This window comes from Seriola aureovittata, chromosome 17, assembly GCF_021018895.1.
Source record: "Seriola aureovittata isolate HTS-2021-v1 ecotype China chromosome 17, ASM2101889v1, whole genome shotgun sequence".
In the NCBI taxonomy this organism is placed as follows: Eukaryota; Metazoa; Chordata; class Actinopteri; order Carangiformes; family Carangidae; genus Seriola; species Seriola aureovittata.
Genome location: NC_079380.1, coordinates 5,484,653 through 5,499,447, shown reverse-complemented (window position 1 = coordinate 5,499,447; position 14,795 = coordinate 5,484,653).

Sequence of the window (14,795 nt, the reverse complement as noted above, 5' to 3'; positions counted from 1 at the left end):
GCGCCGCCCCCGGTGGTCCCTGACTCTGCGCTGCCCCCGGTGGCCCCTGACTCTGCGCCGCCCCCGGTGGTCCCTGACTATGTGCCGCCCCCGGTGGTCCCTGACTCTGTGCCGCCCCCGGTGGTCCGGCCGATCTCTGTTCCTCGTGTCCTGACGGTGGTCCAGCTGACTACTGTCCCTGGAACCAAGTCAGCTCCTGTTCACCTTCCAGAGTGGCGACGCCATCCTCCGGCTCGACCTCCGGAGAGACCACGTGTTCGTCGCTGTCCTCCTGTTCGCCTTCCAGAGTGGCGACACCATCCTCCGGCTCGACCTCCGGAGAGACCACGTCTTCGTCGCCGTCCTCCTGCTCGACCTCCGGAGAAACCCTGTCTTCACCGCCGGCCTCCAGAACGGCTCCGTCCGTTTGCCTGACCTCCGGGTCGCCCCACTGAACTGCAAAGCCTGTCCATAAGGCCTCCACCTCGTCCCCCTGAGTTGCCATGTGTTGCCCCTGAGCATCGGAAGATGCTGTCCACTGGCCCCTGGATCCCTCCTCCCGCCCGAGTTTATGTTTTTGTTTAGGGTCGTCTGGGATTCGACCCTTAAGGGGGGGATTCTGTCATGGTTTGCTATGGTAGACACTTTTTGTTAGTTTTGTTTTGGAGTTTTTGCACTTCCTGTTTTATTTTGTATTGGTTTCCTTGAGTGTCTGTGTGTTGCTTCTTGTCATGGTCCTGTTTCTGTGTAGTGATTGTCTGCCCCGCCCTAATGTGTTTCACCTGTGTTCAATCATCCTTGCCTCCCTTGTCTATATAGTCCTAGTGCTCCCCTTTGTCTGTGTCGGTTCGTCCCTTTTCAGTTCCGGGTTTGTTCACGTCTGTTCACGTCTGTTCATGTCACGTTCATGCCATGTTCATGTTTGGATTTTGGATTTTTGTTTAATAAACCTGCCTGCACCGTCTCCCATGTGTTAGCTGCATTTGGGTCCTACTTACCTCGCAAAAACCCTGACACATAGCAAGCAAGGAACCAATCAAGAAACAGGAAGCAGGAGAAGAAAAGAACAGACTACTGTCAGACACATACACAGAAATACCCAGAACACTATTTTGTTGCCATGTCAATGTTTGAACAGGAAGGATTTCCCTGTAGTTCCAAAGGCCAAACGCATGGTGCTGGTGGATGGATGGGTAGTTGGACAATCACATGAGTGACATTACAGTAATTTCTACCTGATTCAATTAAATTAAGAAAATTAAAATAACACATGGATCTTCTTGCCAGATTATGTTTCTTCACAATAGAGAAAATATTGTGTTGAAGCCTGAATTTTAGAACTGGTGTTTTTGGCAATGTGCTCACCTGTACATGAATGGCGCTCTGCATTCTAAGTAGTTTGGCACATACTCAGCACCAAGGGTGTAGGTTTGCATATGGATGCACATGTCGCATATGGATGCACATGTCGCAATTTGGAGTGAAGTCATATTTGATCTTTCCAAATGTGTCCTCCAAGAGGCTACTACTCAATGACAACTTATTTAGGCATGCTAGCATTTGATTTACTGAAAGGGCGGGGGCTATCTTAAGGCTCACATCATGTGGGAATATCACAGTGGTACCTAACTTCACCAGAAAAATGTCAACTGATGTTATTTAACCAAGTTAGCTAACGTAAACTAGCAAGATGGCCTTGGCTTCTGTCTTCTATGGGCTAGCAGTCAAGTCAATTGTCAAAAGTAAACATAAAATGGTGGATATGTCAAACTATGAGTTGAATTTCTGTAGAGAAAAGCCATGAAAATGTCAACATGAATTCTATGACTGTTTTTATGTCTTACTATACTATGACATTTTTATGTCCTACTATACTATGACTTTTTATACCTTACTGTAATATAATGTTTTTATGCTTTATTATACTATGTCATTTTGATGCCATACTATGATATGATGTTTTTTGACGTTTTATGCCTTACTTTACTATGACGTTTTTTGATATTTTTTTCCATGATTCCATTATTACGTTTTTGACGTTTTTATGCCTTACTATACTATGACAATTTTTGAAATTTTTATTCCTTGCTATACCATGACGTTTTGTGCCTTACTATATGCTATGATGTTTTCATGCTTTGCTATAATAGGAGCTTGTGATGGGGCAGCATGGTGATACAATGGTTAGGACTGCTCCCCAAAACTGGGAAGGTCTTCGGTTCAAACCCTGTTTTGGGGTTTACTATCCTATTTCGTTTTTTGATATTTTTATGCCATACTTTATTGTGCAATTTTTTTGCATTTTTATGCCTTACTATACTATGATGTTTTCATGACATTTTATCATAAAAGGATGGTTCATAATATTTCACTGATAAATATACTATGATATATTTTATGCCTTGCTATACCATGAGTTTGTGATACGGCAGCATGCTCATACAACGCTTAATACTATTGCCTCACGCTGAGAAGGTCAACGGTTCAAACCCTGGTTTTGGGCTTTACTATCCCGTGACATTTCTATGCCATACTATACGATGACGTTTTTTTGGCATTTTCATACTTACTATAATATGATGTTTTATGCCTTACCATACGTTTTTATGAACTTCTATGCCTTTATATACTATGATGTTTTTATGAGATTTTATGCCATACTGTAGTATGACATTTTTTGACATTCTTATGCCTTACTATATTGTGACTTTTTTAAAAATTAAATGCCACTCTTCTCACCATACTATATGTTGATGTTTTTTGGTATTTTTATGCCTTAGTATACTATGATGTTTTGTGCCTTACAATATTATGACGTCATTTGACATTTTTATGCCTTGCTATACTGTGACGTTTTTTGAAATTTTCACTCCATACTATAAGATGGAGATTTTTGGCATTTTTGTGCCTGACTATACCATGACGTTTTAACCCTTACTATACTATAATGTTTTTTTGACATTTTTGTACCTTAGTATACTATGAATATTTTTAGCATTTTTATGCCTTATTATAGTATGACGTTTTTTGAAATTTTATGCCATACTATACTGTGATGTTTTTTGACATTTTCACACCATACAGTATGATGATGTTTTTTTTTTTATTTCATGCCATAGTGGACTATGACATTTTTTGACAATTTTATGCTTTACTATAATATTAATTTTTTTGAAATTTTTATGCAATACTATACTACTATGAGGTTTTTTTTACATTTTGACATCATACTATCCGATGAATTTTTTGGGCATTTTTATGATTCACTATATCATGACGTTTTATGCCTCACTATACTAAAACTTTTTTTTGACATTTTTATACCTTAGTATACTATGATGTTTTTTAGCATTTTTATGCCTTATTATAGTATGATGTTTTTTGAAATTTTATGCCATACTATACTATGAGGTTTTTTTAACATTTTCACACAATACAGTATGATGACGTTTTTTGAAATTTCATGCCATAGTATACTATGACATTTTGTGACATTTTTATGCCTTATTATACTATGACCTTTTTTGAAATTTTATGCCATACTATACTATGATTTTTTTTTACATTTTAACGCCATATTATACAATGAAGTTTTTTGGCATTTTAATGCCTTAATATACTATGACATTTTATTTCTTAATATGCCATAATTCTTCTGATATTTTTTTGCCTTGCTATGCTATGCCGTTTTATACCTGACCATACTATGATGTTATTTGACATTTTTATATCTTAGTATGATATGACGTTTCTTTACATTTTCATGCCAGACTATATGATGAGGTTTTTATGAAATATTATGCCATCCTATACTATGAGGTTTCTGAAATTTTCACGCGATATTATACGATGAAGTTTTTTTGGCATTTTTATGCCTTACTATACTATGATGTTCTATGATATTTCAAGGAGTAGTATACTGATATTTCATATATCTTGCTATACAATGACTTTGCAATGCAGCAGCATCGTGGTGCGATGGTTAGGACTATTCCCTCACACTGAGAAGGTCAAGGGTTCAAACCCTGGTTTCAGACTTTATAATCCTGTGATGTTTTTTGATAGTTTCACGATACAGTACGCGATTAAGTTTTTTGGCATTTTTATATACCTTACCATACTTTGACGTTTTATGCCTTACAATACTTTGACGTTTTATGATATTTCACGGAGTAGTATACTGATATTTTATATATTTTGCTATACAATGAGTGAGTGATCCAGCAGCATGGTGATACGATGGTTAGTACGATAGCCTCCCACTGAGAAGGGCAAGGGTTCAAACCCTGTTTTTAGGCTTTTATATGCTGTGACATTTTTGCGCCATCCTAAACTATGATGTTTTTTGACATTTTTATGCCTTACTATACAATGATGTTTTCATGGCATTCTATGCCTAATGGACAATAACCTTTTATGATATATCATGGATTAGTATGCTAAGATATTCTTAATATCTTGCTATACCATTAAATTTTGATGCAGCAGCATCATGGTACAATGGTTAGGATTGTTGCTTCACAATGAGAAGGTCATCGTTTCAAAGCCTAGTTTGGGGCTTTACTCTCTTATGATGCTTTTTGATATTTTCACACCACAGTATACGATGAATTGTTTTTCCATTTTTATGCCTTACTATACTATATTTTATGCCTCACAATACTATGATTTTTTATGATATGTCACGGAGTAGTATACTGATATTTTATATACCTTTCTATACAAGGCATTCATAATGCAGCAGCATGGTGGTAGAATGGTTAGGACTATTCCCTCAAACTGAGAAGGGCAAGGGTTCAAACCCTGGTTTCAGGCTTTTATATACTGTGACATTTTTGCGCCATCCTATACTATGATGTTTTTTGCCATTTTTATGCTCTACTATAATATGACTTTTTTTAGCATTTGTTTGCCTTACTATACTGTGACGTTTTGTGTCTGACTATACTATGACGTTTTTTGCCATTTTTATGCCTTATTATACTATGACGTTTTTTGAAATTTTATGCCATACTATACTATGACGTTTTTTGCCATTTTTATGCTCTACTATAATATGATTTTTTTGGCATTTTTATGCCTTACTATACTGTGACGTTTAGTGCCTGACTATACTATGACGTTTTTTGCCATTTTAATGCTCTACTATAATATGACTTTTTTTGGCATTTTTTTGCCTTACTATACTGTGACGTTTTGTGCCTGACTATACTATGACGTTTTTTGCCATTTTTATGCCTTATTATACTATGACGTTTTTTGAAATTTTATGCCATACTATACTATGACGTTTTTTGCCATTTTTATGCCTTATTATACTATGATGTTTTTTTGAAATTTTATGCCATACAATACTATGACGTTTTTTGCCATTTTTATGCTCTACTATAATATGACTTTTTTTGGCATTTTTTTGCCTTACTATACTGTGACGTTTTGTGCCTGACTATACTATGATGTTTTTTGCCATTTTTATGCCTTATTATACAATGACGTTTTTTGAAATTTTATGCCATACTATACTATGACGTTTTTTGCCATTTTTATGCTCTACTAGAATATGACTTTTTTTGGCATTTTTATGCCTTACTATACTGTGACGTTTTGTGCCTGACTATACTATGACGTTTTTTGCCATTTTTATGCTCTACTAGAATATGACGTTTTTTTGTCATTTTTATGCCTTAGTATACTATGATATTTTTTTGAAATTTTATGCCATACTATACTATGACCTTTTTTGACATTTTTATGCTCTACTATAATATGACTTTTTTTAGCATTTGTTTGCCTTACTATACTGTGACGTTTTGTGTCTGACTATACTATGACGTTTTTTGCCATTTTTATGCCTTATTATACTATGACGTTTTTTGAAATTTTATGCCATACTATACTATGACGTTTTTTGCCATTTTTATGCTCTACTAGAATATGACTTTTTTTGCCATTTTTATGCCTTATTATACTATGACGTTTTTTGAAATTTTATGCCATACTATACTATGACGTTTTTTGCCATTTTTATGCTCTACTATAATATGATTTTTTTGGCATTTTTATGCCTTACTATACTGTGACGTTTTGTGCCTGACTATACTATGACGTTTTTTGCCATTTTTATGCTCTACTAGAATATGATTTTTTTGGCATTTTTATGCCTTACTATACTTTGACGTTTTGTGCCTGACTATACTATGACGTTTTTTTGTCATTTTTATGCCTTAGTATACTATGACATTTTTTGAAATTTTATGCCATACAATACTATGACGTTTTTTGCCATTTTAATGCTCTACTATAATATGACTTTTTTTGGCATTTTTTTGCCTTACTATACTGTGACGTTTTGTGCCTGACTATACTATGACGTTTTTTGCCATTTTTATGCTCTACTAGAATATGATTTTTTTGGCATTTTTATGCCTTACTATACTTTGACGTTTTGTGCCTGACTATACTATGACGTTTTTTGCCATTTTTATGCCTTATTATACTATGACGTTTTTTGAAATTTTATGCCATACTATACTATGACGTTTTTTGCCATTTTTATGCCTTATTATACTATGATGTTTTTTTGAAATTTTATGCCATACAATACTATGACGTTTTTTGCCATTTTTATGCTCTACTATAATATGACTTTTTTTGGCATTTTTTTGCCTTACTATACTGTGACGTTTTGTGCCTGACTATACTATGATGTTTTTTGCCATTTTTATGCCTTATTATACAATGACGTTTTTTGAAATTTTATGCCATACTATACTATGACGTTTTTTGCCATTTTTATGCTCGACTAGAATATGACTTTTTTTGGCATTTTTATGCCTTACTATACTGTGACGTTTTGTGCCTGACTATACTATGACGTTTTTTGCCATTTTTATGCTCTACTAGAATATGACGTTTTTTTGTCATTTTTATGCCTTAGTATACTATGATATTTTTTTGAAATTTTATGCCATACTATACTATGACCTTTTTTGACATTTTTATGCTCTACTATAATATGACTTTTTTTAGCATTTGTTTGCCTTACTATACTGTGACGTTTTGTGTCTGACTATACTATGACGTTTTTTGCCATTTTTATGCCTTATTATACTATGACGTTTTTTGAAATTTTATGCCATACTATACTATGACGTTTTTTGCCATTTTTATGCTCTACTAGAATATGACTTTTTTTGCCATTTTTATGCCTTATTATACTATGACGTTTTTTGAAATTTTATGCCATACTATACTATGACGTTTTTTGCCATTTTTATGCCTTATTATAGTATGACTTTTTTTTAAATTTTATGCCATACTATACTATGACGTTTTTTGGCATTTTTATGCTCTACTATAATATGACTTTTTTTTGCCATTTTTATGCCTTACTATACTGTGACGTTTTGTGCCTGACTATACTATGACGTTTTTTGCCATTTTTATGCCTTATTATACTATGACGTTTTTTAAAATTTTATGCCATACTATACTATGATGTTTTTTGCCATTTTTATGCCTTATTATACTATGACGTTTTTTTAAATTTTATGCCATACTATACTATGACGTTTTTTGCCATTTTTATGCCTTATTATAATATGACGTTTTTTGAAATTTTATGCCATACTATACTATGATGTTTTTTGCCATTTTTATGCCTTATTATAGTATGACGTTTTTTGCCATTTTTATGCCTTACTATACTGTGACGTTTTGTGCCTGACTATACTATGACGTTTTTTGCCATTTTTATGCTCTACTATAATATGACTTTTTTTGGCATTTTTATGCCTTACTATACTGTGACGTTTTGTGCCTGACTATACTATGACGTTTTTTGCCATTTTTATGCCTTATTATAGTATGACGTTTTTTGAAATTTTATGCCATACTATACTATGACGTTTTTTGGCATTTTTATGCTCTACTATAATATGACTTTTTTTGCCATTTTTATGCCTTACTATACTGTGACGTTTTGTGCCTGACTATATTATGACGTTTTTTGCCATTTTTATGCCTTATTATACTATGACGTTTTTTAAAATTTTATGCCATACTATACTATGATGTTTTTTGCCATTTTTATGCCTTATTATACTATGACGTTTTTTAAAATGTTATGCCATACTATACTATGATGTTTTTTGCCATTTTTATGCCTTATTATAGTATGACGTTTTTTGCCATTTTTATGCCTTACTATACTGTGACGTTTTGTGCCTGACTATATTATGACGTTTTTTGCCATTTTTATGCTCTACTAGAATATGACTTTTTTTTGTCATTTTTATGCCTTACTATACTGTGACGTTTTGTGCCTGACTATACTATGACGTTTTTTGCCATTTTTATGCTGTACTAGAATATGACGTTTTTTTGTCATTTTTATGCTCTACTGTAATATGACTTTTTTTAGCATTTGTTTGCCTTGCTATACTGTGACATTTTGTGCCTGACTATACTATGACGTTTTTTGCCATTTTTATGCCTTATTATACTATGACGTTTTTTTTAATTTTATGCCATACTATACTATGACGTTTTTTGCCATTTTTATGCTCTACTATAATATGACTTTTTTTGGCATTTTTATGCCTTACTATACTGTGACGTTTTGTGCCTGACTATACTATGATGTTTTTTGCCATTTTTATGCTCTACTAGAATATGACTTTTTTTGGCATTTTTATGCCTTACTATACTGTGACGTTTTGTGCCTGACTATACTATGACGTTTTTTTGTCATTTTTATGCCTTAGTATACTATGACATTTTTTTAAATTTTATGCCATACTATACTATGACGTTTTTTGACATTTTTATGCTCTACTATAATATGACTTTTTTTGGCATTTGTTTGCCTTACTATACTGTGACGCTTTGTGCCTGACTATACTATGACGTTTTTTTGTCATTTTTATGCCTTATTATACTATGATGTTTTTTGAAATTTTATGCCATACTATACTATGACGTTTTTTGCCATTTTAATGCCTTATTATACTATGATGTTTTTTTTTAATTTTATGCCTTACAATACTATGAAGTTTTATGATATTTCACAGAGTAGTATACTGATATTTTATATACCTTGCTATACAATGAGTTAGTGATCCAGCAGCATGGTGGTACGATGGTTAGGACTATAGCCTCACACTGAGAAGGGCAAGGGTTCAAACCCTGTTTTTAGGCTTTTATATGCTGTGACATTTTTGCGCGATCCTAAACTATGATGTTTTTTGACATTTTTATGCCTTACTATACAATGATGTTTTCATGACTTTTATGATACATCATGGATTAGTATGCTAAGATATTCTTAATATCTTGCTATACCATTAAATTGTGATGCAGCAGCGTCGTGGTACAATGGTTAGGATTGTTGCTTCACAATGAGAAGGTCATGGGTTCAAACCCTAGTTTGGGGCTTTTCTCTCTTATGATGCTTTTTGATATTTTCACACCACAGTATACGATGAATTGTTTTTCCATTTTTATGCCTTACTATACTATAATATTTTATGCCTCACAATACTATGGTTTTTTATGATATGTCACAGAGTAGTATACTGATATTTTATATACCTTTCTATACAAGGCATTCATAATGCAGCAGCATGGTGGTAGAATGGTTAGGACTATTCCCACACACTGAGAAGGGTAAAGGTTCAAACCCTGGTTTCAGGCTTTTATATACTGTGACATTTTTGCGCCATCCTATACTATGATGTTTTTTGATATTTTTATGCCTTACTATACTGTGACGTTTTATGCCATACTATAGTATGATGTTTTTTGCCATTTTTATGACTTAATATACTATGACGTTTTTTGAAATTTTATGCCATACTATACTATGACGTTTTTTGAAATTTTATGCCATACTATACTATATCGTTTTTTGCCATTTTTATGCTCTACTATAATATGACTTTTTTTGGCATTTTTATGCCTTACTATACTGTGACGTTTTGTGCCTGACTATACTATGACGTTTTTTGCCATTTTTATGCTCTACTAGAATATGACTTTTTTTGTCATTTTTATGCCTTACTATACTGTGACGTTTTGTGCCTAACTATACTATGACGTTTTTTTGTCATTTTTATGCCTTAGTATACTATGACATTTTTTGAAATTTTATGCCCTACTATACTATGACGTTTTTAGCCATTTTTATGCCTTATTATAGTATTACGTTTTTTGAAATTTTATGCCATACTATACTGTGACGTTTTTTGCCATTTTCATGCTCTACTATAATATGACTTTTTTTGGCATTTTTTTGCCTTACTATACTGTGACGTTTTGTGCCTGACTATACTATGACGTTTTTAGCCATTTTTATGCTCTACTAGAATATGACTTTTTTTGGCATTTTTATGCCTTACTATACTGTGACGTTTTGTGCCTGACTATACTATGACGTTTTTTGCCATTTTTATGCTCTACTAGAATATGACGTTTTTTTGTCATTTTTATGCCTTAGTATACTATGATATTTTTTTGAAATTTTATGCCATACTATACTATGACCTTTTTTGACATTTTTATGCTCTACTATAATATGACTTTTTTTAGCATTTGTTTGCCTTACTATACTGTGACGTTTTGTGTCTGACTATACTATGACGTTTTTTGCCATTTTTATGCCTTATTATACTATGACGTTTTTTGAAATTTTATGCCATACTATACTATGACGTTTTTTGCCATTTTTATGCTCTACTATAATATGATTTTTTTGGCATTTTTATGCCTTACTATACTGTGACGTTTTGTGCCTGGCTATACTATGACGTTTTTTGCCATTTTTATGCTCTACTAGAATATGACTTTTTTTGGCATTTTTATGCCTTACTATACTTTGACGTTTTATGCCTTAGTATACTGTGACATTTTTTGAAATTTTATGCCATACAATACTATGACGTTTTTTGCGATTTTCATGCTTTACTATAATATGACTTTTTTTGGCATTTTTTTGCCTTACTATACTGTGACGTTTTGTGCCTGACTATACAATGACGTTTTTTGCCATTTTTATGCCTTATTATACTATGACGTTTTTTGAAATTTTATGCCATACTATACTATGACGTTTTTTGCCATTTTTATGCCTTATTATACTATGATGTTTTTTTGAAATTTTATGCCATACAATACTATGACGTTTTTGCCATTTTTATGCTCTACTATAATATGACTTTTTTTGACATTTTTTTTCCTTACTATACTGTGACGTTTTGTGCCTGACTATACTATGATGTTTTTTGCCATTTTTATGCGTTATTATACAATGACGTTTTTTGAAATTTTATGCCATACTATACTATGACGTTTTTTGCCATTTTTATGCTCTACTAGAATATGACTTTTTTTGGCATTTTTATGCCTTACTATACTGTGACGTTTTGTGCCTGACTATACTATGACGTTTTTTGCCATTTTTATGCTCTACTAGAATATGACTTTTTTTGTCATTTTTATGCCTTACTATACTGTGACGTTTTGTGCCTAACTATACTATGACGTTTTTTTGTCATTTTTATGCCTTAGTATACTATGACATTTTTTGAAATTTTATGCCTACTATACTATGACGTTTTTAGCCATTTTTATGCCTTATTATAGTATTACGTTTTTTGAAATTTTATGCCATACTATACTATGACGTTTTTTGCCATTTTCATGCTCTACTATAATATGACTTTTTTTGGCATTTTTTTGCCTTACTATACTGTGACGTTTTGTGCCTGACTATACTATGACGTTTTTAGCCATTTTTATGCTCTACTAGAATATGACTTTTTTTGGCATTTTTATGCCTTACTATACTGTGACGTTTTGTGCCTGACTATACTATGACGTTTTTTGCCATTTTTATGCTCTACTAGAATATGACGTTTTTTTGTCATTTTTATGCCTTAGTATACTATGATATTTTTTTGAAATTTTATGCCATACTATACTATGACTTTTTTTGACATTTTTATGCTCTACTATAATATGACTTTTTTTAGCATTTGTTTGCCTTACTATACTGTGACGTTTTGTGTCTGACTATACTATGACGTTTTTTGCCATTTTTATGCCTTATTATACTATGACGTTTTTTGAAATTTTATGCCATACTATACTATGACGTTTTTTGCCATTTTTTTGCTCTACTATAATATGTATTTTTTTGGCATTTTTATGCCTTACTATACTGTGACGTTTTGTGCCTGGCTATACTATGACGTTTTTTGCCATTTTTATGCTCTACTAGAATATGACTTTTTTTGGCATTTTTATGCCTTACTATACTTTGACGTTTTATGCCTTAGTATACTGTGACATTTTTTGAAATTTTATGCCATACAATACTATGACGTTTTTTGCGATTTTCATGCTTTACTATAATATGACTTTTTTTGGCATTTTTTTGCCTTACTATACTGTGACGTTTTGTGCCTGACTATACAATGACGTTTTTTGCCATTTTTATGCCTTATTATACTATGACGTTTTTTGAAATTTTATGCCATACTATACTATGACGTTTTTTGCCATTTTTATGCCTTATTATAGTATGACGTTTTTTGAAATTTTATGCCATACTATACTATGACGTTTTTTGGCATTTTTATGCTCTACTATAATATGACTTTTTTTGCCATTTTTATGCCTTACTATACTGTGACGTTTTGTGCCTGACTATACTATGACGTTTTTTGCCATTTTTTTGCCTTATTATACTATGATGTTTTTTTGAAATTTTATGCCATACAATACTATGACGTTTTTTGCCATTTTTATGCTCTACTATAATATGACTTTTTTTGGCATTTTTTTGCCTTACTATACTGTGACGTTTTGTGCCTGACTATACTATGATGTTTTTTGCCATTTTTATGCCTTATTATACAATGACGTTTTTTGAAATTTTATGCCATACTATACTATGACGTTTTTTGCCATTTTTATGCTCTACTAGAATATGACTTTTTTTGGCATTTTTATGCCTTACTATACTGTGACGTTTTGTGCCTGACTATACTATGACGTTTTTTGCCATTTTTATGCCTTATTATACTATGACGTTTTTTAAAATTTTATGCCATACTATACTATGATGTTTTTTGCCATTTTTATGCCTTATTATAGTATGACGTTTTTTGAAATTTTATGACTTATTATATTATGACGTTTTTTGCCATTTTTATGCTCTACTATAATATGACTTTTTTTGGCATTTTTTTGCCTTACTATACTGTGACGTTTTGTGCCTGACTATACTATGATGTTTTTTGCCATTTTTATGCCTTATTATACAATGACGTTTTTTGAAATTTTATGCCATACTATACTATGACGTTTTTTGCCATTTTTATGCTCTACTAGAATATGACTTTTTTTGGCATTTTTATGCCTTACTATACTGTGACGTTTTGTGCCTGACTATACTATGACGTTTTTTGCCATTTTTTTGCCTTATTATACTATGATGTTTTTTTGAAATTTTATGCCATACAATACTATGACGTTTTTTGCCATTTTTATGCTCTACTATAATATGACTTTTTTTGGCATTTTTTTGCCTTACTATACTGTGACGTTTTGTGCCTGACTATACTATGATGTTTTTTGCCATTTTTATGCCTTATTATACAATGACGTTTTTTGAAATTTTATGCCATACTATACTATGACGTTTTTTGCCATTTTTATGCTCTACTAGAATATGACTTTTTTTGGCATTTTTATGCCTTACTATACTGTGACGTTTTGTGCCTGACTATACTATGACGTTTTTTGCCATTTTTATGCCTTATTATACTATGACGTTTTTTAAATTTTATGCCATACTATACTATGATGTTTTTTGCCATTTTTATGCCTTATTATAGTATGACGTTTTTTGAAATTTTATGACTTATTATATTATGACGTTTTTTGCCATTTTTATGCTCTACTATAATATGACTTTTTTTGGCATTTTTATGCCTTATTATATTATGATTTTTTTTTTAAATTTTATGCCATACAATACTATGACGTTTTTTGCCATTTTTTTGCTCTACTATAATATGTCTTTTTTTGGCATTTTTTTGCCTTACTATACTGTGACGTTTTGTGCCTGACTATACTATGACGTTTTTTTGGCATTTTTATGCCTTATTATAGTATGACGTTTTTTGAAATTTTATGCCATACTATACTATGACGTTTTTTGCCATTTTTATGCCTTATTATACTATGACGTTTTTTGAAATTTTATGCCATACTATACTATGACGTTTTTTGCCATTTTTATACTCTACTAGAATATGACTTTTTTTGGCATTTTTATGCCTTACTATACTGTGACGTTTTGTGCCTGACTATACTATGACGTTTTTTGCCATTTTTATGCCTTATTATACTATGACGTTTTTTGAAATTTTATGCCATACTATACTATGACGTTTTTTGCCATTTTTATGCTCTACTATACTATGACGTTTTTTGAAATTTTATGCCATACTATACTATGACGTTTTTTGCCATTTTTATGCCTTATTATACTATGACGTTTTTTGAAATTTTATGCCATACTATACTATGACGTTTTTTGCCATTTTTATGCTCTACTATACTATGACGTTTTTTGACATTTTTATGCCTTATTATAGTATGACGTTTTTTGAAATTTTATGGCTTATTATATTATGACTTTTTTTGCCATTTTTATTCTCTACTATAATATGACTTTTTTTGGCATTTTTATGCCTTGTTATATTATGATGTTTTTTTTAAATTTTATGCCTTACAATACTATGACGTTT